This window comes from Callorhinus ursinus, unplaced genomic scaffold (genome assembly GCF_003265705.2).
Source record: "Callorhinus ursinus isolate GAN/ISIS: 27379988/994484 unplaced genomic scaffold, GSC_fseal_2.0 scaffold7, whole genome shotgun sequence".
NCBI classification, from domain to species: domain Eukaryota; kingdom Metazoa; phylum Chordata; class Mammalia; order Carnivora; family Otariidae; genus Callorhinus; species Callorhinus ursinus.
In genome coordinates this window covers 49,519,493-49,547,293 of record NW_027397069.1, presented here as the reverse complement: position 1 = coordinate 49,547,293, position 27,801 = coordinate 49,519,493, and the positions used below count along the sequence as shown (strand labels likewise).

The 27,801-nt window shown below is 42.4% G+C and overlaps 1 protein-coding gene across 1 annotated transcript in view; it reads left to right on the top strand.

The window, feature by feature from the left end:
• The first annotated feature begins 1,999 nt into the window (after nt 1–1,999).
• Nucleotides 2,000–27,801, top strand: part of ENOX1 (ecto-NOX disulfide-thiol exchanger 1) — a 554,859-nt gene continuing 529,057 nt past the window's right edge. Inside the window, exon 1 of the mRNA XM_073894310.1 lies at nt 2,000–2,382. The gene's annotated coding sequence lies outside the window, so the exon portion shown is untranslated. The remainder of the gene's footprint in view (nt 2,383–27,801) is intronic.

The window sequence follows — 27,801 nt, the reverse complement described above, 5'->3', positions numbered from 1 at the left end:
GGCTGTCAAGAATCTATTTAGGGGTGTCAGAGTTTTTCTGTTCCCCTGCAAGTTCTAGAGCTTCCTTTCAAGTTAAAATTTTAAATATCATATATTTGTGTTCAACATAAAAAAGCATACGAATTCCTTATCACAACACATGGCTCCTAAGAAGACTGTAAACTGAGGGACAGAAGTTATTTAAAGGGACCCCCACTAGAGAACACACTGGCAGCTCCCAAATAAGCCCATTTTAATTTTCACTTTATTTCAGTCATATTTCAAAGCTGTGATATCATGAGTGGAGACAGAAGCAGCTCATAGAAGAGCCTGAGTTCAAAGGAACTGGAATTTAGCATGGGATGTAAAATTGAGGACTTTTACTCTACGACCATGATTGTAAAAATACCAAGGTTGAAGGATGTGGGCTTGGTGCTGCCCCAGAAATAGTAGTATGGGGTGACCCTGCATATATTGGCCAGTGTCCACCAAGTAAATCTCTTTACAAGAGAAAAGCTTGTAACTGGCAAGCTAGTAGAAACATGCATTTCTCTGAAAACTTTTTTCCTGTCCTGCTGTTCTAAAAGGGAAATTATAAATTGCTAATGAACAGTGACTTTCACATTTTAAGAGGTTAGATTCCCCCAGCACTGAAATAAAGCATGCTTTAGCCTTCTTACACCCAGGATATCCCATTGGCTTCCCTGCAGAGTGCTCTCTTCTTGCACCCTTTGGTAAGGCTGCACAATGGGTCAGTATTTCCTGTAGTTTTTTTTTACACTGGGGCTCTGGCTGCCAGAGGGGAAAATAGCCACACACAGGGAAATGGTGCAATTTTAAAATCAAGTAAGCCTAGTGGGATGGTAATGAGTTTCCCAGCATCCAAGTCTTTGCCTTCAGGATACGTGAAGCTAGAAAACAATGTCATTCATTCAACATTTATAGAAAACACACAATGTACGTGGTACTGTACTAAGTACTGGAGGATATGCAAAAGTATGCAAAACACAAACCCTGCGCAAAGGAATCCTGCCAAGAAGGGTATTTTCAAGTATTACTCAGACCTTATGATCTTTCAAGAAATTCTTGGGTGAATAAAATTGCACTTATAATTTAAAATAAGCATGGAAAAGAATACTGCTAGGATGATATGTCTTTTAGGAGGAAGGGCGTGTAATGTGTTTAAATTTTTTATTTCTAAGGTATATAACAGTGTGGCTTGGATGAACGAAGGAGGGTGGGGTTTAACAGGCCAAGAGCAGCCCCACGATGGCCGCACGGGCCGCTTCCTGGCGGAGCCTGACTTTAGAGAGGCAGTGCTCGGCTGCCTGCACAGTTAGCTGAATCCGAACAAAGAAAAGACCGGCACTTTTACCTGGGAAGTGGATTAACTTTGAGGAAAAGTGGCCTCCGGGGAGAAAAAGAGGCAGCATTCCACCGGGAGTGAGAAACGCCCTCCCTTCCTCCGGACCGTGCAAGCTGTCCTCACCCGCCACAGACCTCACTCTTGCTCCCCGCCCCGCATCCCTACACAGAAAAGGCGGTGGGCCGCATTCGGTGGGCTGGGCCCACCGCCCACTCCCACTCCCGCAGCGCTTGCACACGCGGACTCCAGCCGGTAGTCGGCCACGTGCGCCCGGGTCCTCTGCTCGGCCCCTTAGTGGGCCGAGAGACTCCAAGGTTGCAGTGGCAACCGTGGGGTCCTGATTTCTGTCCCCCGCGCACAGCCAAGAAGTCGGGACAGCGGCGGCGGTGGCGGGAGCCAGCGGCTCGGCCCCTCCCTAGAGGGGGCAGCGCGACCGAGGGCTGCGGGCACCGCCTCTGCTGCATCCGTGGCTGCGCGCTCCGCTCGGCTCAGACCCGCTCGGATCCGAAGCCCGCGTGCCGTGCTGCCTTCCCTTCCCCCCTCTGCCGCCGCCCCGCGGGCAGCTCCCCCTCGGCGAGACGCGTGTTCGATCCTCCTTCTCCGGCTTTACGGATTTCCGGGGGCAAAGAATTTTGCCTCGGTCCCTACGAGCATCTCTTGCCCTCTCTCCCCCTCCCCTCGCGACTCCCCCACCCCGTGGGCGCGCGCGCGCACACTCACACACATTCACACTCGCAGGCGCGCGTGCGCACGCCCGCGCGCCCCGAGCCGCGGAGTCTCCACCAGATCCCACTCTCTCGGGCGCCGCTACTCACACAGGCTTCCAGTCGCCACGGGGCGTCCTCTGTCTGCGGCAGCGGCGGCGGAGGCAGCAGAGGGAACCGCAGCGGCAGCCTAGCCGCGTCCTGCAGCTTCGTGCTCGGGACGAGTCCGGGAGAAGCGGAGAAGGAGGACGCCGAGGCTAGGAGGAGCCGCGCCGCGCCCAGCGCCCGGCTCCGCGCGGCGGGCTGCTCCCGCTCCCTGTACCGCGGCTCCAGGTAAGCAAGCAGCTCCGGGGCCCGCAGCCTCTCTGGGGTGTCCGGGCTTGGAGCCGGGGTTCCCCGGTCCCGCCCCCACCACGGCCCCGGGACAGAGGCTTGGAGGGGAGTGGGCTCCGGGGAGGGGGAGGGGAATGGAGCTAGAGGTGAGGGTGGTGGGGAGGGGTGCGTGGAAGCTTGGGGGCTTCCGCGCAGTCCCCCGCGCCCTTCCCCGCTCTATCCCAGTTCCAGCACTGTCACTTTTACGAGCCAGGGGGTGCCCGGCGCCCCAGACTGCTGTTCCCCGCTCTCCCCGCCGCCGCCAGCCGGTGTTGGCTCCGGGCTCCGCGCCCGCCGCGCGCTTCCCACCTCCCCTTTACCTTGGACAGCGCACCCAGCGGCCCGCCGCCCCCTGCACAGCACCTGGGACGGCGTCCTGCTCGCGCAGCCCTCCCGCTGCCCTCTGCCTTCCCGATTGTCACCCTCCCACCCTGCGTCCCTTGTCCTCACTGTCTTGGCGGACTCCGCTGTGGTGCGGGCCGGAAACTTCACTCGCCTTCTCCTCTGCGCTAGGTACTGTTATTTGTGACTGTCCCCTTACACGGGGAACTCGGACACCTTGGACGTGTCTTCCTTGGCGGGAGCACGTCCTGGCCCGCCGAGTCCGAGGCAGAGGAGGCACTGGGCAGCTGGACTCGGTGGCTGCCAGGGTGCAGAGCTCGCGCGCGCCTCAGGTCCTGGACGCCTGCCGCCTCTCCGCCTCCCTGCCTCCCTGGACTCGACACGTGCGCGCCTCCCACGGACGCGGCCCCTCCCCGACCACCCCACGTCCTCCTCCCTACAGGGCCACGGCCACCCCATAGGTTGGACACCCGGAGTTCGCGGGTTCTGATTGGCTGAAGGCGTAACCCCGCCTCCTTTCCGGAGGGGGTGGTTCTGGAGTGTTGTGGTTGTCATCCCGCGGCGCGCACATGGGGGAAGTGGGGTCGACAGGTGGGGAAGCTGGGTCTGTAGGATCCCCGCGTCTACACCGCTGTGTGTAGTCCCTCACCCATCCTCCTCCCTCCAAATACACTCCTGCTTTTCTCCCTTTCTATCTCTCAACATTCTACTGTTGTAAGTAAAAAACAACACAAAAACTGGCTTGTACCCCTGCTTTTACTAATATTGCATTTGTTCCGTGGTAGAGGTTTTTAAAGCATATCTAGGAGAATGAGGGAAACAAGTGCGTATGCGGAGGTTCGTGGCAAACTGGGCTGCAGGTTTGAGTCCAGTAGTTTGGAGAAAGTAATGGGTGGCTAAGAGAGCTGAAGAAGATGGAGAAAGTGGGATGGAAATTGTTCCTTGTTAGAAGGAAGGACACAGGTGGGCGAGCTTGGGAAGCTGAGGAAGAAAAAGTGGGTCATTTGTGGGGTGAAATGTGAAGGAGAAAGTCGGATGGGCACTCCCGGGAGGTGGGTGGGTTCTGCTGAAGAAGGCTCTGTCCCAGAACGGGGTAGTTTTGAATAATATTTAGTTCATTATTAGCACACTTTGTTTCTGTTTTGCTGGCGCTGTCCTTTTGATATGAGACTTTATCTCTTAATAATGTCAATCCATGTAATGGATTTTGTTTATTCCAGCTTCTTGTAATATATAGATTTGCAAGTGGTAATGAATTTCAAAAAGTGAATTTTAAAAGTTCTTTTAGAGGGATGCACTAAATAGTTAAGGCAAAGTGCTTTTGAAATATTGTGAAAGAAGACGGATGAGCATTGCATAAAATCCAAAGATTGTTCTGGCGTTATTTAGGTCCTTTGCAGAAATATATATGTATGCATAAATGATACTGATTTCTCTTCATTTCAAAACGTGATTGCCTCTAGCATTTTCAAGCTTTAATTCCTTCAGGCTGTTTTGATGTTGTGTCTGTACATCTAAGAATATTGTAATTTTTATCTTTAGAAGCCTTGTCAATGCAAAACAAACAGCAACTGATGCAAGTTAATGTTGACAACTTTATATTGAGTACACTGGGTGTTATTTTATTTGCGAGTAGTGAAATATGCAAGAATAACATAGCAGGACTGTTATTCCCCAGGGACCCATATCAAAACAAAGTGGGAATCGCATGAGGCTGTTCCAGGGAGAACAATTCAATTATTTTAAAAATGAATGTATTTTAAGATTCTTGGGTGTAAACAGCAACCAAATTTTCCCATTTCAGTTATTATCTTTGTACACAGTGGTAGCGCATAGTCATACAGTATGTTAAATAAGGTAATTCCAAAGTAGATAGTAAAGTCTTTCCATTTATTATTATTTTTATGTAAGTAGACAGAATTGCTTTCTGACTGTAGGACTTTGTATTCAAGGGACAGATTTGATACATCTGGCAAACTGGAAATTACTGCTATTGTTGAAAATATAATTCTTACTATGTTTTCATATCCGTAGGTCATGCCTTGATTTGCCTTCAAGGGATTCAGAGTCTAGTTTTTGAGCTCTCAAATTTAGATAGGTTTTGAGGTAGGTAGAAAAAGAATGTATATAGTCACACACACACATATGCATAAATGCAAAATATATGTATGTATATCCACACGTAGCTATATATGTATATATATATAATTTGGGGGTACATTCGGTGTATTTATTTATATATATGTTGTCATTCTTAAAAATTTTTCTCATTTCTGCTTGTACAAACGGTGGCCCTGTTTTAAACTGTAGAAAGCATTATCACCAGTAGAATTGGCCAATAGATCATGGAAACAGACAATAGTATTTTGTTGCTTGGCAACCACCTACTGTGAATGAAAAACAAAGCAGTGACAGCTGCTTCCACATCCTCACACCCATACTGTAGCTCAAGCACCGAAACCCTCCACTTGAGACAGCTCTAAGTTTCATTTGAGTAAGGTGAAGCTGTTTCTTTTTTGGGATGTTTTTAAAAAGAGTATTTAAAATTTTTATTATAATAAGAATTATATTGTTATTGTGGGATGAAATGAAGCATCTAATTTCAGTTGCCCTCTTAAGCCTAGTCTAAACTGAAAAATGCAAGATTGAGAGGATTGTTTAGACCCTTCTCATTCTTCCCTTTATAGTCAATAAACACCGTAAACACATTTTCTGCTACCGTCAGGTGCTCCTAGGATTTTACAAAAACTTGAGTTCTCTATGATACCTAAACAGGTAGCTGGATTTTACTGCTAGCAGGGAATTAGAGATTCACGCTGTGGCCTAACTCTTTCATTTTATGGGACACTGAGGCACAGTGAGGTGATGTGTCTTGACCCTGGTGACTGAGCCATCTCCAGAATGTCTTTCCTTGGGTCACACTTGGAAATTTTTTCCATTTCCTCCCTGGAATTATTCTTGTTCTTGAGTTACATAAAAGTTATATAAAAAAAGATTTTTATCCTAATAAATATACTTAGAAAATACAGTTCTATTTGGGAATAAATATTTAGTATTGACACTAGGCTAGATTATGGTGTAAGATGCGTTGTATATCATGTATTCTGCCTCCAATCTGTGGAAGTCCTGTGACTCCCACCTCTTTCCCCAAACTGGGAAAGCCCTGTCCCTTGCTTTGGTAATTGTTTACACCTTTGTGTAATCTTTAATGATCCATTATTTTCTGTGGGAATTTTAAGTGGGGATAAGATTGAAGATTGTGTTGGTCGGCTTTTATACCAGCGAGAGTTTAAACATTACAGCTAATTAATCACCCATTCCGGTCTTCTAACGGCAACGTGGTAGACATACCGTGGGTGTAGTGATTTGGGCTCTTTAAAGTACATGGGACAGACTGTGTTTCTGCATAGTATTCATTTCAGTCTTTTATCAAAGCCATCTTGCCAAAGGTGCTACCTGAAGCATGTTGGTGGAGGACGAGTCATCTATCTGTGAGAGATGGTAATAGTGCCCATTGTTTCTTAACTCAATAAAATGATAATGAATAAATTATTGGGTGGCAAACTTGGATCCCATATGCATTATTAATCATTTCTTCTAAACTTAGGCTATGTATCACCTGTGTGATACATTTTGAGGTTCCTTCCGCTATTTTAAACAATGTATTTCATTGTTTATTATTTATGTCAAAGATAGGCATTTAACTTTAATGTAACAACTTAGAAAAACTTGAAGTGTACTGGTTGGAGAAACAATAAAGTGACAGTATTAAGTACCACTGGAGAACCATTTTCACCAGAAAAGCATGTACTTTAGCAGATTTGTAGGGGGGGAATAAATTGATTTACAGCATGTTTAACCTAGTTTTAGAAGCCTGCTATTAACTTGTTCTAGCTAGGAAGATTTTCAAGCAGAATAATAATTTGGCAGATTTCAAGTGAGCTTCACTGATTTTTAAAACCATTTTCCACAGTCTGGTTATAGTCTGTCCAGGGCAAGTACCTGTTTTGGATCCTCTAGGATTAATCTGAATTTTAAGGTTATTTTTTTTTTAAATTTCTGAACCATTTCTCTTTGTGAGGAATCATGTGAAATATTCTGTCGTTCATCCATAATTTAATCTACTGGAATTTTGATATTTAACTTCTCTCTCCAATCTCCATGTACAAGATCATATATGTGTATGTGAATATACAAACACACGATACTTACTTTTTCCCCCTTCTGTTGTTTTCATCCTTGTAATAGAACACTAAACACTAGATTTGTGGTTTTTTTCATATAGTAAAGGGAAGCTTTAAACAAGAGATATTTATGTTTTCAATTTCCTTATGTCTGCTTCTGCTATTATAACCTGTAAACTCTCACCCACACAAGTAGGATGATTGCTAAAAAAACAAGCAAATAAATAAATATATATCTAAGCAGTATTTGTTACCCTCCAAGCTAGCCAAGAAAGCATATTTTCTCATTCTTAGACACACATATCCTTCCACACACATACCTACATACACATTGAGTTTAAGACTTTTTTTCTGGGGGGGAGGAATGAGAGCAAAGGAGGGATAGGGGGTGGGGGAGGGGCAGAGAGAAGAGAGAGAATTCCAAGCAGACTCCACGCCCAGTGCAGAGTCCAACACCAGGCTCAATCTCATTACACTGAGATCATGACCTGGGTCAAAATCAAGAGGTGGGTACTTAACCAACTGAGCCACCCAGGTTGCCCCAGTCCGGTTAGACCCTTTTAAGAGTGGGTGAAAATAGTGTTTTTATTGGGAGCCCTGTGCATGGTAATGTTGATATATTAAGTGGATATATTCAGATTCAGAAATACAGTAACAAAGGAAGAGTTAAATTGAATTATTCCCTTTGGAAAATTCTCAAATTATGCTGAGAACATAACCCACAGCCTTTACAGCAATACCCAGTACCTACAATAGAGCCTCGCATGTGGTAGACATTCATTGTGTGTTTTGTGGAATACATACCTGCCCTTCTTCTTTACATAATGTTGCAAACATTTCAATCTCTATCTGTATGAATAGTAAAAGTTGAGACGATGGAGAAGAAATTACTCTAGTTTTCTAATTGTTTCTGGCACTATATTAAAAAAAATAACTTAGCCAGTGAGATATTGTGGAATATACTTCTTGTCAGTGCAGGAAGTTATACCAGGGGTATTGATTTTTCACAAATACAGCCATCCTAAGTACAGAATAGCTCTTTAATAGCCCACAGCAGCAGAACAAAGGTTATGGCAGCTAGTCCAAAGGAATACTTTATTTAGTTGGAGCTGGAAGGTGAAGTTTGCTAGCCCCAGTGTAATTATCCAGACTGGAATGTGGCCAAGAGGCTGTGGTTAACATCCCAAACAGTGGGAAAAAAAGCCATGGACGAGGTCTTTAGTGACTACGAGTGGCCAGATATTTGCTTTGGTCTCATTTGCAAGAGAACACCTTTAGTAGCTTAAAAAGAACAGCAACACTTGCAAGTAAGAGGTAGAGCCCAAAGTTACCATCTAGATCCCAGGTACCAAATTTTTGGTCATTGAAAGAAGTCATAATCCCGAGTTCAGTGACATTGAAACAAGACTTTCTTCTTTATCCTGCTCCATCTTTGGAAATAGGTGGAGAGTGATAGTGTCTCTATGGACAACCCTGGCAGAATCACAAGGTAGGTAAAGTTTGACATGCTTCCAATTAGTCCTAAACATCCTTCACCTTTCTACCACTACCTATTTATCTCCTTTGTAGGGATTCATTAATAGTGTTGCATCAACAAAGCTTCAGCAGATTGCTTTCCTGTATTCACCTTTTTGTGAAAGTGGAGAGGTAGTCCTCCCATGTGTTTTAAAAACACCTCTCTATGTCCAACCTGGGGCCACACCAAGTTGGGGAGAGGCAGGCACCATATCCAGTGGCCAAGGACCAAATCATGTCCCCTGTTTGCCCATCTCTATTAAAGGACTCCCCTTGTGGGGGCGGAAAAGATGTTAAGTTGTATACTGATAAAAGGTTATAGTACTTTTCTGGAGGGATTCCTGAGTGTCTTGCAAACATTAGCCAATATATATTTGTTTAATTTCACTGGTAAAATTGCACCTACTATTTTGATGCATAGGGAAGGTAGTTTTGTCCAGGGAACACTTAAATAATATTATACTATTTTCTTTTAGGATTATTTCTTTAACAATAAATTATTTATTGAGCATTTACTATATGAATGGTACAGTATTTGGCCCTGGTGATGATAAAGATTTTTAAGGCACAGTTCCTGCTCATGGAAGAGAATATGCTGTTTGCAGGGAAATGCACAAATTTGGTTTGGTTTAACGGTGACTGTGAAGGAGGGTCAGTAGGTCTGGGAAGCAGAACAGCAGACAGACAATGGAGGACCTAGCAGAACCCAAACAAGCTTTTGAGCGTAATGATATTAGTCAGTGTTTTACAATCTGCTTGTTCTGCACAATCACATGAAACACTTGCTATGCTGCTGATTCCTGGGTCCCACCCCAGACCCACTGAATCAGAATCTTCAGGGACATGGCCTGTGGGAGCAGACATGGTCACTTTCATACTTAATTTGCCCAAATGGTCACTGCTCCAGTATATGTCTGCAAAATTCTTCTGCAAGCAGCTCTCGTTCCCTGCCTGAAGGCTTTCTCTTCCGCATGTAGGGCAGCTTGGTAGGGCAGTGAAGTTAATGGCCTCAGTGGACCTATGCCAATGACAAGAGGGAGCTGGAAGGTAATACACTAACGTTTTGGACCCTCTGGTACAATAGCTGACACATGTTCTGCACTACGTCCCCAAATTCCCTGGTGAATCTGCCATAATGGCAATGTGCTAGGTATCTGTGCTTTGTTGGCTGTCTCTTTCCTCTGTCAGTGCTTCCAAGGATCCTCTTCTAAATAAATAACTTGCACTTAAATTCTGTTGCAAGGTCTGTTTCTGGAGGAACCCAACATAAGATATGGAAGAATCTGCTTTATTTTTATTTTTTATTAATGCCCCCACTGTTTTTTTTTTATAATGAGGCAAATTTGGGAGACCTGGTCTCAGGTGATGATAGAGGGCCACTGAAGGATTAAGATGTAGGCATCGTCATTTTTGATTTGCATCTTGGGAAAGTCATGCGGGCAGATGTGTGGTGAGTGGATTGACGGAGGAAGAGTCAGGAGCATGGAGATCAGCTAGGAGGTGGCAGTGCCCAGGCAAGCAATGATGCCCGCCAAAGTGAAGGTTGTAGCTGTGGGGACGCAAAATGGATTTTGATGGAAAGCTGTCACGACATGGAGGCCGGCAGTGTGTGGTCACTTTTCCGGCTGCCGTTCCAAAAATGAGATTTCATTGCTCTGCTATGCACCATGGCCCTACTCTGTGCATTAGGCTCGGTCCCCCTGAAGGACAGAGACTCCTGTGCCTTGCCTGTAACCTTGGTCAGGCTTTCTAGAGTTAAGTAACACAAGTCTGGGAATAAATAAAAGAAGACAGGAAGATAAATTGAAGAATATAAATAATTCACTGCTGGATCATTAAAGGAAGAAAGTTATATTTTACAGGAAGGATCTGTGGAGTTATATAGAGCAGGAGAGTTGCAGAGATGCATGTGACGCGTGTCCATTTTGTGATGAATAGTGATTTTCCCCCATACTCTTGAGCAAGAGGTGATTTTCATCCACCATTGGTTTCTGGAAGACCTAGCATGTACTTACGTCTATTGTTTTCTCTGCTTCTCTGATAGCCTGTATTTTAGCTAAGTGAATGAGTGGAAGCTGGGGGTGGGGCTGGTTCTTTTCTCTTGCTCTGTCAAAATGCCAGGGTTTTCTTTGCGGTTTCTCCTGCCCATTCTTAGGCCACCAGCTCCCAAAGGAGATCAAAGGGTACAGAGGGTGGGAGAAAAGGAAAGGATAAATCCGTCAAGAGAGCTGTTTTGAATTAAATGCTTAATCATGAAATGAACAGGTTAAAGCTTGTTAGATGATATGAAATAAGATTCGGCAGCCTTCTAATTGTCCCATATATAAACACTAACACTCTGGCTCTGTCTGTAGTCAGAAATGCAAAGGCTGAATAATCAAACAAGAGCAACCTGACACCAGCATATTTCTGCAAAAGTAGCCCTGAACCAATAACAAGGAGAAGACTGAATTATAAGAAGTAGAATGGGTCAGCAAAGAGCGTACTGGGCCTTGCTTAACAGAACAGAGTCATGGCAGCGGAAATACTGGATATGTGAGCATAAGGAGGCTGGAGACACCATGGGTGAAACACAATGGAAGGAACGCAGCCTTATTAATAGAGAATATTATGCACATATTTATGATGTTTTTTAATTAAACTTTTTATGTGGAGATCATTCTAGATTCATATGGAATTGTGAGAAATAACAGAGATTCTGTGTACACTCTACCCATTTCCCCCCAGTGATAATATCTTGCAGACCTATAGTACAGTATTACAGCCGGGATATTGGTTGATACAATCCACCAATCTTGTTCAGATTTCCCCAGTTTTACTTGTAATCATTTGGGTGTGCACACACACATGTGCATGCAAGTTTTCTTCTATTCAATGCCTATGATATTTTTTACTTTAAAAAGTAAGGGTCTTTTTCATTTGAAAATTTTGGAAAAAATTTGCTTGTTTGGACTAGTCCTGGCTTACCTGTAACTGAAGAAAGAGCATTAGAGAATAAATTCCCTAACCCCCTTCTAACTCTGGGACTCTCGAGAGTGTTATCCAGGGCCACCCAACATGGCAGGAAGGTCAGTAGGCCATGGTATAGCTTCCACTTTGTTACTGGGTGACCGCTTCATTACTGGCGCCATTATATGGCAATAAGCAAACTTTTAAAAGTATGTCTGTTGCAAAAAATGCTTGCTTATTAAATCTCATTGTACGTCACCTTCCTTGTACTAGAGTTTCTGTCCTTCTCTTCTCGCGTTCTTGGCCCTCTCCTCTTCCTCCCTGTGTTGGAGCGGGCTCACCCCTCAGTCTGCTCTCTCAGATGTCTGAGTTGGCTGGCTCGCCGTGTTCAGCCTGTGGGAGACACTGGTGAGAGAGGGAAGGGCGAAGGGCAAAGCCAGGGTATTTTTTCCTTTCCCTGAGCTTCATGTGGCACCCCTGGCAGTCGGAATCCCTCCCACTAGAGTACCACTCATGCTTGACAGACTGGCTCTGGTTCTCGCTGCTTGCAAGCGACCTTGGCCCATGGACTCCAGACACATAACCTCCTGCTATCGTCTCTTCAGCCTTGGGGAGGTCGCAGCTTCCTGCTCTTGCTGGTCTTTGAACTACCTCCCTATCCTGTTAGGCTTTCTGCTCCACCATCACCTGAGTAACCAATTCTCTATATTAAATTTCCCTTGTAAAAAAATAATTGAAGAGATTTCTGTTTTCCTAGTTAGAGATTTTGCAGTTCCTTAAAGTATGGAAATGGTATAAATCTGACGGGGTTTTCTTCTTCTGTTATTCTGGCTTCTTCCACTGGAAAAATCTTGCTAGCTCCAGTCAGGGTAGAAAGCACCTGCGTTTGTAATCTCACCTCTCCCACCTAGATTCCCAGTCCCTTTACCGATTATTCAGCCGCTCCCAGTCTCTGGTTTTCCAACACTGGTTTCCTTTTGTCTGATACATTTGGGATTCTGGCAACCTTCCCTAATGTCTTTGTGATTCTGTCCTGGGGCCCCTCTTTTACTAGCCTTCCCTATTATCTTCTGCTAGCAGTACTTACCTCATCTCCATGTGTAATACCCTTATGCCCATGTTCACATATTGGTCTCGTGACTCACTCCTGAATGTACTTTGGTTTACGGGGCATATGTCTGCTATATTAGGATTTAGTTTTGCTGGCATTTCACTTCCCTGCCCAAGGATGCTGTGTATTTGTATTATTGGCCCCTCCAGCTCATCTCCTATAGAAGCATATGTGATTCTGTAACGAAAACAATGGCAACAATGGGAATAACAACGTTTTTGTGAGAAGGGAACAGGCTCAGTAGAATCTTCGAGTTTAAAGCACATTTAGAAGCCCTGTCATTGGAAGCAAAGCTGGGAGCCACCGTGAGGGCCACATGCCACGTTAAGGAAGGGGCATGAAAGAGAAACTTAGTATGCTTAGGGGAAGGTGTTAGGACAGTGCAGTGACCACTCAGGTTCCTCCTCCCCTTGTTGGAGGGCAGTCTTGCTGGTTGCAACCATATTGGTCTCATAGCTGGGTGCATTAGGCAGCTTTGTCTTTCTTTTTTTTATATATATATTTTTTATTTTTTTAAAGATTTTTATTTATGTATTTAACAGAGATAGAGAGAGAGCACAAGTAGGCAGAGCAGCAGACAGAGGGAGAGGGAGAAGGAGGCTCTCCACCGAGCAGGGAGCCTGATGCCAGGCTTGATCCCAGAACCCTAGGATCATGACCCGAGCCGAAGGCAGCCGCTTAACCGACTGAGCCACCCAGGCACCCCCAGCTTTGTCTTTCTCCAGGGCGTCCCCAACTGAGAGAGAGCTGGAGTTGGAGCAACGAGAAAGCTTTCGAGCTATCTCCGACTGAGATGTCCAGAAGGTCACACACACAACACAGTTGTAGGTGGCCCTCACTTACGGGGCCACGAACAGTACCTTTAGGCATTGCAGCACACATGGGGATGGTCTTTAAATGGACAGCCATGCAAACCACTACTGGGACGGTGGACTAGGGCCTGGGAAAATCCAAAGTTTTGGCTAAAGAAGAATTTACATATTGAAAAGGAGCCTGTGCTGTGGGCTATAGATGTGTTCAGGTCCTGGTGTTCTCCTGTCTTTGCAGTGGACGGGCTGGAGAGTGTTTAGTGGGCTAGCACACACAGTTATGAACAGATGGATCTCTTTGGAAGCTGCCTGTAAGGCTCCTTGCTTGCCTCTGCTCTCCATAATGATCAGAAGTGGTGAGTGCTGGGCAGGAGAATTGTAGATTAGGTGGCTCTGGGCAGGCTGACAATGGAAAAGAAATAAGCTTATTTTAAATGGACATAAGCTTTGAAGGTAAGTAATTGAGACATACTTCAGCCTCATGGACACATTAGGGTTGTGGTTAATACAAGTGCAAGACTGGAAAAAAGAAATCACTTGCTCACCTATAATCACTAAAGAACAGTTTGTTTAGTAACAAAACACCAATCACGCCCGCTCTTATGTGAGTTTCTCATCTATTTCCCTTTTCTGGTCATCTCTCAGAACTGGCTGGGTTCAGGGTCCCTTTTCCCTGGGAGTACTCCATACACTTTTTACTCTGGGAAGTAGTGCCTATGTGAGAGCAGCTAATGGTTTCCCATGACATCCTTCTGAATCCTGGTCTTTTACTCACCACAGTTGCATCTTTCTGCAAAGATAGAGTCCCTGTTTTTTCCCTCATTGCTCAGTAATGTGCAGTGGCATGAGGAGAGAGGTTTTAAATGGAATTTTCTTGGGCGGTAGGGACCTGAACCCATCAAGAAGCACAGAGCAGGCACTGTAGAAGTGAGAGAAATTGTTTTCTGTGCGTTGGTTGGTGTGCTTTATTGTGTTGAGTTGGCCCTAAGTAGTTTGTGATTTTTCTCATTTAGTCATTAAAAGAATAATGTTGACATATGTGTTTTAAACCTCACATAATACTGTGACCTAGCTTGATACTCATTCTGTAGTAGAGATTTAATGTTTTTGGAGGAAAGCATGCTACATATTCCTTGTCCCCAGTGAATGGGTATTGTGCCAAGTTCATGCTAGGTGCTGGGAATATAGCAGTGAACAAAAATGATCACTGTTCCTGCCCTTCTGGGAGCCCACGGTTTACTGGAAAGGGTATTAAGTAACCCCAAAATAATTCTATAATTGGAACTCTTCATAAAAACTTGGAAAAGAACTGGTTTCTCTAAAAGGGTGTAGAAAGGTTGAAATAATCAGAGAAGGCTTATAGGGAAAATAATTTTTAAGATACGAAGAATGATTGGGCGCCTGGGTGGCTCAGTTGGTTAAGCAACTGCCTTTGGCTCAGGTCATGATCCTGGAGTCCCGGGATCGAGTCCCTGCTCAGCAGGGAGTCTGCTTCTCCCTCTGACCCTCTTCCCTCTCGTGCTCTCTCTCTCTCATTCTCTGTCTCTCAGATGAATAAATAAAATCTTAAAAAAAAGATAGAAGATATGAAGAATGATTGGGGCTGTCTAGATGGAGAGTCCCATTTGTGAATCCCGCACATGAGGTAGGGCTTGGGTTTTGGAGCCACTGAAAGATAGCTGGTGTGGGTGAAGTGCAGAGAGTGAGGGTAGACCGTAGCTGGGAATGAGGCTGCTGAGTTGTGGCTTAGGGCTTGATTATGCCAGACCTCCTAGGCCATGCTGAGCACTTTGGATTTTATCCTTCGTGCAGTAGGTAGCTATTGAAAGGTTTTTGGCTTTTTTTTTTTTTTAGTTTTGGTTTTGGTTTTTCTTTTTTCAGTTTGAGATGAAACTCATATAACATGAACCATTTTAAAGTGAATAATTCAGTGCTGTTTAGTACATTCATGACGATGTACAACCACCATTGGTATCTGTTCTAAAACATTTTCATCACCCCAAATGGAAACCTCATCACCATTAAGCAGTTATTATTGAAGAGTTTTAAGGGGAGTGATGTGTGACTTGTAGTATGTAAGATCTTTCTGGTAAGCTTCTGGAGAAGGGGATGGAGAGGGCAAGAGTGGAAGCAAGACAACAGACTTGGAAATAGTGGTCAAGTCTAGAGACAGAGGGTGGTGGTGGCTTCCTGGACAAGGGACAAGAATAGAGACCATTGATATGGAGAAAAGTGCAGTGATCCAAATGGAGCTATGTAATCAAGTTTGATTATCTGTTTCAGTGACTTAGTCACCTTGTAATTATCTACATCACTGTTTCCCAAAGAGTAGTCCATCCCCTATTTAGATCCGGTAGGCTGCTTGTTAAAAGTATAGATACTGAAGCCCACCTCAAAGTACTGATGCAAATGGACTAGAGAGGGGCCCTAAAGGATTCTTCTTGGAACTGAGGTTTGAGAGCCACCAATTGTTGTCTTCTTTCTCATTCTGGTGTCCTTTAAAATTGCAGGCTGCCAACAGTCCATTAAAGAGAGATGAATGCGAATGAAACAGAGAAGAGCCAAATGGATAACCTAGTGTATGCTCATAATTTTGAGTGGGATGGGTGCTTTTTGGAGATGGAACTTTAATTTGATCCTAAAGATAAATATGTAATATAGACAGTTTTATGGGGTGGTGTTTGTTTTTTATTCTTTTCTTTCTTGGAGTATTGTGACTCTCCCAGAATTAAGTGGTGACTACTGCGAACAATGGCATTATCATGAAATATAATGTAGGTACAGTATAGTCATTTATTGTAAAAGAAACCTATAACTGCTGCAAATGAACTTATAAAACAAACCGTCCTAGTATTTTTGCAGGTACCTTGTATCTACGGGGATTCCTATTAGGGAGATGTCCACTTCAATTAACTGATGTTACAAGCCAGGTTTTTGAGACTTTAAAGTCAGAAAATCCTTCGATTTGTAGTAAAAATCACCAATCAACAAATCACAATTTTTCTTTTTGACTTCTGGTTTCTGTTTGCCTCTGGTAGGTTTTTCTAACCCCGTACTACATCTTCGAGGTAGTTACTGGGTTACTTCTAGCCGGAGTCTGCAACGTCAGGTGTTTCTATCTGATCCAAGTAATTCCCTCCCCTGCCACCATTTCTGTAATATGTTTGGTTAAATTACAATTTTAGAACTGAAAGAGGTCACAGAGAATCTAGTTTTCTGTTGTTTTTGAAACTGTGACCTTTAGAGATCTGAAAGTAACTGAAAGAAGGCTCCTGCTAAGGAGCTGTGTTAGGTCCTTGGGGACTTGTCTCCATGAGAAACAGGTGTGAATATCCAGCAGCAGTCAAGAGCTAAGCCCTCTAGTCTACCCGGCATAACAGCACCCCAAACCAGCCACCCCTGTGTAGCTTTTAACTGGCCTCCTTGGCACCAGCCCTTCCTGCAGGCAGCCGTGCATGGTGCTCTCCTGGCACCTTCTCTCTTTGAATATGAAGTTCTTAGCTTCTATAAGATGTTTCTTTTTGATTAATGTTATTTCCAGTCTTCTAGAAAGACACTCTGGCACCTCTGGCTGTGTTTCTTTTTCAGCATGTACAATTCAGACCTTAAAGTGGTTTCATTGCTTCATCATAGAATTTTTTAATGAAATAATATTTTGAGTGCCTGACTGGCTTTGATCTTTTTCCCTAGACCACTTAAGTTTGGAGAGGGATCTGAGGCAAAGCTGTCCATTTATTTTACACTGAAGACAAACAGAATCAGTAAATAGCCAGCGGTTTTTTTGAAGCTTAATTTTTCTGTTCCACAAAAATGCATGTCGTTGTACAAGAGCACACACTATAGAAGAATATAAAAAGGAGAGTAAAATTCCTCAGAAATACTAGAGTTAGCCCTTATTGACATTTTCATAAAATTCTTCCAAGGATAGCCCTCTTTCTCTCTTTCTCGTTATATATGTGTGTGTCTATGTCTACTCACACACACCATGTACAGATGAAGTTCTCAATAATGGGATTTTGCTGTATGTGGTATTCTGCAACCTGCTTGTTTTTCTAATAGCATGTGGTGGGCAACTGTCCATTTCAATAAATATATATTATCTTTTTAATGACTGAATGTTTTTATTGGATGCTTTTCGTGCAGTTAATACAAATCCCAGGATGAACTAATAATAAGAATTATAACTAAATAATAAGAATATATTGAAAAATCCAGTGGGTAGGGGCTTCAGACATGATTTAATCAGGATTTAGGAATTTTTTCTTTATAATTTTCTTTTTCATGCTCCTCATGGTAGCAAAATAGCTGCAGCTCTAGGGGTCCATTATCCAGAAATAGAGACCCTCTGTCAATCATTGAACTAAAATCCTAGGCTCCTTCTACTTGGACCATCTTGGGTAATGTGACCAAGGGAATGGCATTATTCTGATTGCTTCTGATTTGAGTAGAAGTTTATGCCAGTCCCATCCAAAGTTCATGAATAGGAAACTCAGAGCTCTGCTAGAAAATAAGGAGGAAACAGCTTATAGAGGAGGTAGCTAATGGCTTCTCTTGGAGTTTTACTTTGGGTTTCCTGATAGTCATTTAAGTTTCCAGCTTTTCAGTCTATAAATTATTGCTGCTCTAAGCATGCTTGCATATATAACATTTTATTCTTGTGCAGTCATCTCATTTGGATAAATTCTTATTAGAGGCATTGCTGGATCAAAGATATGCCCATTTTACATTTTAATTGCCATAAGCCATCTAAACTGTAAAACCACACTCTTGCCAATTATATTTTGAAATCCCTCAACTGCCTGTTGTGAGGTTTTTTTCTTTTCTTTTCTTTTCTTTTCTTTTTGCTTCTGAATCTTTAAGTAGAGACTTCAGAATTGAAGCAGAATTTCAGGTGTCACAATTTCTCTGAGCAAGGAAAATTTGACATGACATATTTTGAGGTTAATCAAAGCTTCTGTGTGGAAAATGTTTCACCAGGAAGGCAAAAGAGAGAAGGATAGAGAGGAATGTATTCTACCAGCTGCAGGCCTACTGTCTGGTGAGTGATGGCTGCGGAATAGACTGGGTGCCCCTGAGTGCCAACCTGTATGTTCCCGTTGGCATGTGCTCTGGAGTAACTCTGTATTGTCTACGTCCTCATTCCCGTGCATGTTATAAAGACCAGCCAAACATAATTGGAAGTGCTGGGAGATGGTAGCTACTCATGTGTTTAGTCTGCACTTTCAACTATAGGACTTCTGAAATTCTTACGGTTGAATTTGGTAGAAAAAGCTAACTTAGAAATCAGTGATCTCTGGGATGGCAGGACCTTGGCCATCCTTTTGAGGAAGTGAATGGGAAAGCTTATGGATTGTACACTTTCAGGGAACCGATGGCAGAGAGATGCTCTTTGCCAGGATGGCCTTTATTAATGTGAATGAGAAGAGCATTTGAATGGAAACATAGCAGAAAATCTCAGGGTTATAGAGAACGTGTTTTGAGTATTTTTGGCACAGTTTTAGATACCATCCTGTTTAATCCTCATAATGACCTTTTTTATGTCAATAGTAAAAGGAAACTGAAACTCAGAAAGATTAACTGGTCCGCTGCATAGCTAGTATGTAGAAGCAGCAAGAATTCTGAACCCGTTTTCTCACCACAGTTTGCTCTACGATGCTCCTTCTCTCCCATATAGAAATTATTAATAACAACTTGCTTTGTTTTATTTTAACTGATACAAAAGAAGGAATATAGTGTCTAGTGTTAATATTAAGATGGCATTGAAGAGATTCACCTTAAAATTGTAAATGATAAAAATGAGCCCAAAGTTCAAATGGCCCAAATGAGGTGTATGACCTAGAAAATAAGGAAGTTGGACTAATAGTGACAAAGGGAGCAGGCTAACCTGTGGATGCTGCAAGTAGGGACTCCCATGAGCTTGGGACATGAAGAAAGGGGCCAAATGGTAAAAATAGATAAGATAAAGTGTATGGTATACAGGAGCATGTTCTAAAGCTACGAATATGCTCAAGAAGTAGAAATTATTGTTAAATTAGAAATGTGTATCATGGAAGCCTATTTCCATGCCACACATGCCAATGGGAACACACAGGTTGGCACTTTTATTACAAAGTAGGGAAGTGGTAGAGTTTTGGAGATGTGTGAACTTGGCTGCTGTTTATTTGGGTTGAGAATACTAGATGGATAGGGCTCAATGAAGTCAAACAATATCCTGATCAAGAAGAAGAAGAAGAAAAAAGGGCAACTTATAACTAAAGAGCAAAAATACATTTCTATTAAAAAAAAGTGTTAGGGTGTAGCATGTTTAGTGGAGAAAAGTGATGGCTTCAACTCACAGGAATGGAATCATGTAACACAGGGTTGGCTCTTCTGCCAGTTAGAATAAGGAAGAGTTCTTTGTGGGCAGGGGCCAAAAGGAGAGCTCCAGCTCTCTCAGCCTCTCACCACCCTCCCCCTCTTTAAATGGCTGAATGCTAGGTGGAGCTGGAGGGCACTGACAGATTGAGTGGTCCTAGTGAGTCTTGGATTGCTTCTGGCAACAAGTGCATTGCTGTCCTTGGGCTCCTGCTGGCTGCTATGCGCTGCCCCGTTGTTTGTGGTGTCTGCCAGTGGACCACTGATGAAGAGCCATGGGGGAGAGTACAGGGCCTTGGCAAATGCCCAGCTGTCCGTGGCAGACCCTGCTCACTGTAGGTGCTTTAGTGGGAACCGAGTGCGTTCTTCCCCACTGATGCTGTAATGAACCCATTACAGAATATTTGCTCTCGTGTCTCCTTAGTCACCTTTACTGGGAATTGACTCCGTTGCCCAATTGCACTGATCATTAAAAGCTTTAAATGTGCAGTCTAAACTTTTTCTCTCCTTGGCTCGGTGCAATTGCTACTTGCCCTATTTGGCAGTCTCGACAGTAGCTGTGAGCACTAGTGATGTTATTGGCTGAGGAGTTAAACAGAAGCTGAATAAAGTTTGGCTCCCTATATAGCCAGGGCAGAGCTTCCAGTCCCAGGGTTAAGACAATACAGAAACAGCAACTGAAAATGTCATTGAGCAGTGTGACATGAGTAGACTTCGATGCCCAATGGGGGCATCCGTGCCTCAGTGTTGAAGATGCTGCTGCAGACTTCCAAAGCTCCAAATTTGTGCTCAAGTTTCTTTAGTCTCAAAATCTTAGCATGAAATATTTAGTACCCTAGGAAAGCTAAATTAATGGTGAGTCAAAGTAATTAAGGCAAAGTAAATAATCTCCAAGGTTCTCATTCCCCGTGAAACTAATTTCATATCTTATCCTTCATGTGTTAAAAATAGTTCTCTGCTAATTCAAGATGCCCGTGCTCTGTGTTGGTGAAGTGCACTTCAGTTCTATTGAAAGGATGCAGATTAGAGAGTTATTTTCAATTGGGCATTTTTTTTTTTCTTTTTTAAAAGAGAGACACTCATTTTGGCACCATGAGAGTGTGAATCTCTTTGGGTGAACTGAGTTGGATACAGCTGTAGCCGGGCAGATGATGGGCCAACTAGCTTATGATAACTTGCAGCTGGGACAGCCTTTTCATCCTTTTAGTGAGAACTCTCAGTTCCCATCCTCTGTCTGATGATGAGATTAGTTTAACTCTCTTGCAGGATTTGGACTGGCCAGAGCTTGACCTTGTCTGTGTGTACACGTTTAGGAACTAGATCTGTTTAGGTCTTCTACATAATGGGAACAGTGGGACTTGAACATAATTTTACAGTTATTTGTCAGCTTAAAATAATCATGACATATAAATTAAATAGTTTTTAGATTTCAGTGTACCAAAGCTGGTATTTCTACAATTGAGCTATTCCAGTGATAATGCCCCATTGTCCTAGGGCCTGAGAAGACATGGTATTTTGGAGTAAACGCATGGCTAGGATGGATGATGTGCTTCCTCAAACTCATGAAACTGCTTTAGAACTTATTGTTACAGCAGTGGTCTTGATTAAATGTGAGGATTCTTTCTCTCTGATAAGAGAGTACTTTGGTTAGAAAGAACAGAGGTGTTTGAAGAGAAATGTTTAACATACCATCCTTAGTTACCTACAGCTGAAATGAGATCATAATCCTGCTTTTGCTCACTTTCAAAATCCCTCAGTTATCTTTTTCTCTTTAAAGAGATGCCTCAACCCTTTAGTGCATCATGGACTTGTTCTTCCAGAGAAATGCAGTTTTGCCTTTAAAATGTTTTGAGATGGCAGCATGGGAGTGGAATATGCAGTATTCAGTTTATATCACAGAGCGGAATCTGTCTACTCACACATCCATGAGGAAAAATGTGCATAATTAATAGAAGGAGAACCATATGTAAAGTGATTCTCTGATTTTTGATATTTGGTTTTATTTCATAAGAAGAGTTTTTGGACAATGAAGTGTCCTTTTTGCTGAATTTTTAATTTACCTTTCTGAAAAAAAAATCAAAGTTGAGTTGAGCCTAGGTATATAGTATATATAGATGATTTTTTTACTGTATGTGAAACCCTTATACTATATTTGTACATTGTGGTTTTTTAATATTACCATCTTTATTATGATCACTACATTTATAGAGCGCCTAACAGTGAAAGCACCAGCTCATCTTTTGATTATCATGACTTCTGAATGAACTGGGTAACCATTATTATCCCTGTTTTATTTATTTATTTATTTTTTAAAAAGATTTTATTTATTTATTTGAGAGAGAGAGAGTGAGCGCACAAGCGGGGGGAGAGGCAGAGGGAGAGAGGGAAGCAGGTTCCCCGCTGAGCAGGGAGCCCAGGACCGTGGGATCATGACCTGAGCCGAAGGCAGACATTTAACTGACTGAGTCACCCAGGCATCCCTATTATCCCTGTTTTAAAGGTGATGAGGGGGCGCCTGGGTGGCTCAGATGGTTAAGCGTCTGCCTTCGGCTCAGGTCACGATCCCAGGGTCCTGGGATCGAGCCCTGCATCGGGCTCCTGGCTCAGCAGGAAGCCTGCCGCTCCCTCTCCCTCTGCCTCTCCCCCTGTTCATGCTCTCTCTCTCTCTGTATCTCTGTGTCTCAAATGAATAGATAAAATCTTTAAAAAAAAATAAAGGTGATGAAATTTGATGCATTTTTTTATTCATCCCTTCATTGATCCTTTATTTCACAAACTTGTACTGAGTGCTTCTCAATGTTTGACAGTTCTGAATGTACAAAGATGAGATGCTCCCTGCCCTTGAGGAGCAGAGACAATGTAGAGGAAATGGATAGATAGGCACAGATAAGGCTGTGTGGTCAGCATTTTGTTGCAGATAGTGTTCAAAGTTCCCACAGCAAGGTGCGTTTCATTCAGATGAGGGAACTGAGAGTACCATTTGTAGAAATGAGAATTAAACTAGGCTTCAGAGGGGTTCTCCAGGTAGGGAAGGTTATCCAAAGCTGAGGCACAGAGGCACAGAAGAGCACGGTGTGCCCAAGGAGAGTGGTGTGAAATGGCTGGAGCATTGAGAATAAGCAGAGGAGACGAGGCTTTGGAAAGGTCACATAACTTGTAAATGACAGAGCCAGGGAGGGACAGGGTTTTCTGCTTCCTAGTATGATGTTTCTCCATTACATTAGGTTCTTTGTTGCTTATTTAGGTTTTCTTTTCTTTTCTTTTTTTTTTTTTTTTCTAAATACATCACTGACACCCTCTACGCAAGCCGTGTTGAAGAATATGACAGCTAGGGGTTTCATGTGACAAGGTTATCTCATGTGGCTTGAGAGGTGTAGCTTATCTTTTGGTCAGTGTATGAATACGTGTGTCCTCCTATGTATTAAGGTGAAGTAACTGGGGACTGAGGCCCAGATGGTCTCAGTTAAATGTTCTTACAGGAAAAGCAAATGCCATTTTATCAACCACAGACAGGTGCATTTTTGCTGCATGACCCCAGCCCTAGTTTGGAGCTCTCCCAAGTTATGTGTATTTGGCACTTGGAAATCTAGAGGCTTTAGTAATTATTTGGAAGGGTTTGGTTTTTTGAAGTTGTTTCTCTGGTTGAAAATGACTTTTTGTTCACAAAAGCTGAGTAAGTGCTAGAAATAATTGAAAATGACTTGAAGAAGGAGGGTAAAGTGGAGGTAAGGCATATTAGTAGCTGGCTGATGTTATTGCTTGCAAGCAGGCAGTTTTGTTAGATTTTGTACACTGTATGTGGTGTAAAGAACAAACCTTTCCATTTTTTTTTTCCTGAGAGCCATGATGTTATCTCAGTAATTGAAAATAATCTTCTAAAGTTGCTCTTTAACTAGATTTACACAATCCCCTTTCAAATCAGCTGTTATCTGCCCTTACATTTCACAGTAAATGTTGCTGTCTGCACAGCCCCTGCTAACAAGAAGATCAAGTGTAACTCTTTTCATGATTTCAAATAAAGTACTTCTATTGTAATTATCCTGGTTCCTGGTTGTGGTGTTATAAGGGAGCTCCTTTCTCAGCCGGGTTTATGAGGAATACAAGGCCTTCTGTTCTTTTTCACAAACATCTAAGGGTTTGTCTAACTTGCTCAATCACTTTAATTTTTTTATGTTTAAAAATGTTTTCATAGATAGTTCATGGTGTGGGTTGGGATTAAGGAGAGGTGGGTTTTGGGAATTTTTTCTTCTATACTGTGTGATACCCGAGAGGCACATGTTTCTATCTTCACTGATCTCATTTTGGCAAAATTAAAATAAACACTATGCCTATTAAGCAGCAGTAGGTAGGTTTTAAATGGGTGTTTTATGACAGTGGTGACAGAGGTAAACATTAAAATGTGCTGCTAGAGAATGTTGTGAAAAGCTGTGGAATCTTTGAAATTCTTCAAGAACAGGATACATTCTCATATGTTTAGGACACAAATTCTCCGAGTCTTATATACTGTGATAATATATGTAACTCTCTACTTCTAGATTGTGTTTTCGTTCTATTTTTAAGTTGTTATCACTCTTTACATTATTGACTTATAAAGCATTTTGCTTATTTGTAGGCTAGCAATTTTCAATAAAGTTTTCTTTAAGTCATACCACAAATTACTTCCTCATGGAAGGTAACACTCAACAACCATGGAAGAATAAAAGGATGTTAGGTCCTGTTTAAATTTGGAGTATCAGATAAATCTGAGACTATACATAGGAGGTTCTCAGTAGGCATTTTGCTGCTGGTATTTTGGGAAGGAAGTCCTGAGGGTTGAACAAAGGATGGGGTTAGGGAGGGAAGACACTAAGGCAGCTAGTTGGTTTTCAGACTTCTTTTGAATATGGTCCTCTTGGCTCTTCATGATGTCAGTTGGAATAGTTAGATTAAGGCCCAGCTTTTCCATTTAACAAATGTTTAAGTCCCTTAAACATTTTAAGCCTAACTTCACTTGGGTGCAAAATAAGGAGGGTTGGATAAAATGACCCTTTAAGATTCTCAACTACTCTGAAATGATGAACTGTTAAATTTAAAAGCTGTTCAGTGCACCTATATATTAATAATAAAGAGTGAATTTATTAGCCATGGTTAAACTACATGGTCTGCCATTTTAAACTATTGTATTGATCAACTCCATTAGTAGAGATAATTGAGAATTGACTGAATCATCACTTTGACACCTTCATTACATTAACAAAAATATAAATATTGAATAAATATTTCATGTACTACTTCACAGCCTTCATATTATGCAACACTCTTTTCCTAAAAATATTTTCTGACTTTAAGTATAGTGTAAGTATTGTTTTGAATTATAAATAGTAAGAGAGTAAATATCTTGCCTAAATCCATAGTCAGCTACCTACAGTGCCTTTTTTGGACTGTTGGATTACAAATTAGTGCTTGCCCCAGATTATTAATTTTCATCTCGTGAAAATGGACACCACTGGCTTACTCCTGTTGGAGGCAAGAGATCCAGGTTGTGCTTCCACTTTAAAAAAAAAAAAATTTGTTTATTTATTTAGAGCAAGCACAAGTGGGGGGAGGGGCAGAGGGAGAGGAAGAGAATCTCAAGCGGACTCCGTGCTGAGCACAGAGCCTCACGGGGGCTCGATCTCACGACCCTGAGATCATGACCTGAGCCCAAATCAAGAGTCCAGTGCTTAACCAACTGAGCCACCCAGGGAGCCCTCCACTTTTCTTTTTATATTGTTTTGTCTAATTCAGTATTTACTAGAGCTACTACTGCTTCGAAGACATAGGAACAGTCCTAGAGAGTTAAATTGAGATTTTATCCCATGGCTCATGAAACAGGTGAGGAAGTTGATAAGGAAGAAAATGGAGATTCTGATAGTTAAAGCCAACTTAGCTACCCCCATTTATCACAGAACCCTGGTACATGGATGACCTGTAGAGTGAGTAATAGCTACCTGGCCACCTTCTCTTCATTCTTCTCAACGGTAGGCTGTCGACAGGATGGGGAATCCAGGGCGTATGGGATGGGAGGCATGTATGGAAGAAATGCAGATGGGTACATGTGTAGCTTTCATCTTTCCCAGAGCTCAGAACAGGGAGCACACTGTAAGAAGGAGAGACTGAAGTGGTAACAAAGCTTAAGTTGTCCCCAGACACCCTTTATGAGTTTCTCACCTAACGGAGATGTTGCCTGATGAATTCTTCATACTTTTGCCTACACTGAGCTATCCCTCAAGATAGATTTCAGCAGTTATATCCATCCCAGATACACCCAGGCACGTTAAACATGACTCTTCTACTTGCACCAGTAAGTCCAGCTTTGTTTGATGTTAGGTGTACAAAAAGTAAAGGGAGATGTGTATTAATTAGGTTTGCAGGAGGAGACAGCATGATCTAGAGAAGGGAAGGGACACTGCTTTTAATTTTATTTCTGTTTCTCTTCCTGTTCCTCTGACCACATGGAACAAAGTTTCCAATTTCTCTTTTGTAAAAGTTTGTAGTATTTTACTAATTGAGGCTGGAAAGTGACATGGACTTGGCTTAAAGCTGTGAGAACATTGTGAAGGCTTAAAAATGTTATATAGCAGGAACCCTGGGTGCTTCAGCAGACATAAATGAGGAGGAAGAGGCCAGGGTCCCTCTAGTTGAAAAACAAGAAGAGGCAGGTCCTAATAGAGTGAAATTCATCTGAAAACCGCCCAGTCTAATGCCTTCAAGTGAGGAGACATCTGAAGATGGTGGGCAGGGAGTTGATATTTGTAACACGCTAATGCAGTCATTTCTGTGAAAGTGTGTAGTTTTATATATTTTATATATTTATATATATCTATATATATATAGAATATATATATATTTTTAACCATGTGAAATGTGCTCTGAGAGTTACTGCATTTATCTGAAGTAATTTCAAGGAGTTTGGAAAGGTGACAAGTTCATGTGGTGGTATAGAAAGATGAGAGTACCTTCCTATGTTTTAAGTATTTTCCATTAGTTTTCCTATGAAATGTGGTTTCCTTCAGACTGAAAGCATTTATTAAAATATTTTTTAATGATCTTAGTTCTGAGGAACTTGTTTTTGTTTTGTTTTGTTTTTGAACCTCAATTTCTCTATCTCAGAGGAAAATTAGGTACCTGTGGGCATTTCTGCTCTGGAAATACTCTTTCCTTGAAAGAAAATGAAGGCGAGGAGGCAGGAAGACAGACCCTCAGGCCTCTTTCTTTGACTTTGGGCAACTCACTTCAAATCTTGGTAGTCAAGCTTCTCTCTCCAAGTATTAATAATTACGCTGGCCTTTTTCTCTATCTCAGGAATTTGGGGAAAATAAATGAGGTAACTGTACAAGTATTTGAACTGTTTGTAGGGAAAATGTTATATAATCATAATTGACATAACACTCTCTGCCAGGCAGAGAGTGTTTTGTTTCTTGTTTTTTTTTTACAGTAATGCTCTAAAAAATTTCAGGATCCTGAAAAAAAAAAAAAAAAAAAAAGGAAAGCACAGTATCCCGTGGACCCCCTGAAAAAATTTTCTACAGATCTAATGCATTTAACTCTGTTTTGGGCAAAGGATCTTTTTACTTTAAATTTATATATGGTAGCCATTGTTTGGGTTCCCTTGGAAATTTCCATTTTTGATTTAGCTTATAAAAAGAAGGAGACCAGTTTAGCAAAGGGAGCAGGTTAGAGGGAAGGAATGATGGTAGAGGCAGGCAGTATGGATAGAGCCAGAAGAGTTACCAGGCCCTAAAGGAAACAAAGCCTCCCTGCACTGGGGATGTGTAGTGGGAGGCAAACATGCTGATGTACCAGGGGCGGGGGGTGGGGGACATTCACAGATAGCCCGCTGTAGTATGCAGCGAGACTTCCAGTCCTCTCCACCCAGGAGAGTTCAAAGTGAGTACCTGGTACTGACATTCATAATGTCACCAGGGGCCATTGAAAGTAAATTACAATCATTTGTCTGTTTTAGTGATGCAGAGCCATGCACGATGGCTCATTTTAGGATATAGTTTTTAGAAGTTTTAAATAAAATTTTAGCCCAGGGTGATGGTTTTCCACTGTCTAGAAAGTACACCTAAACAGATCAGAATATTCTTTGATG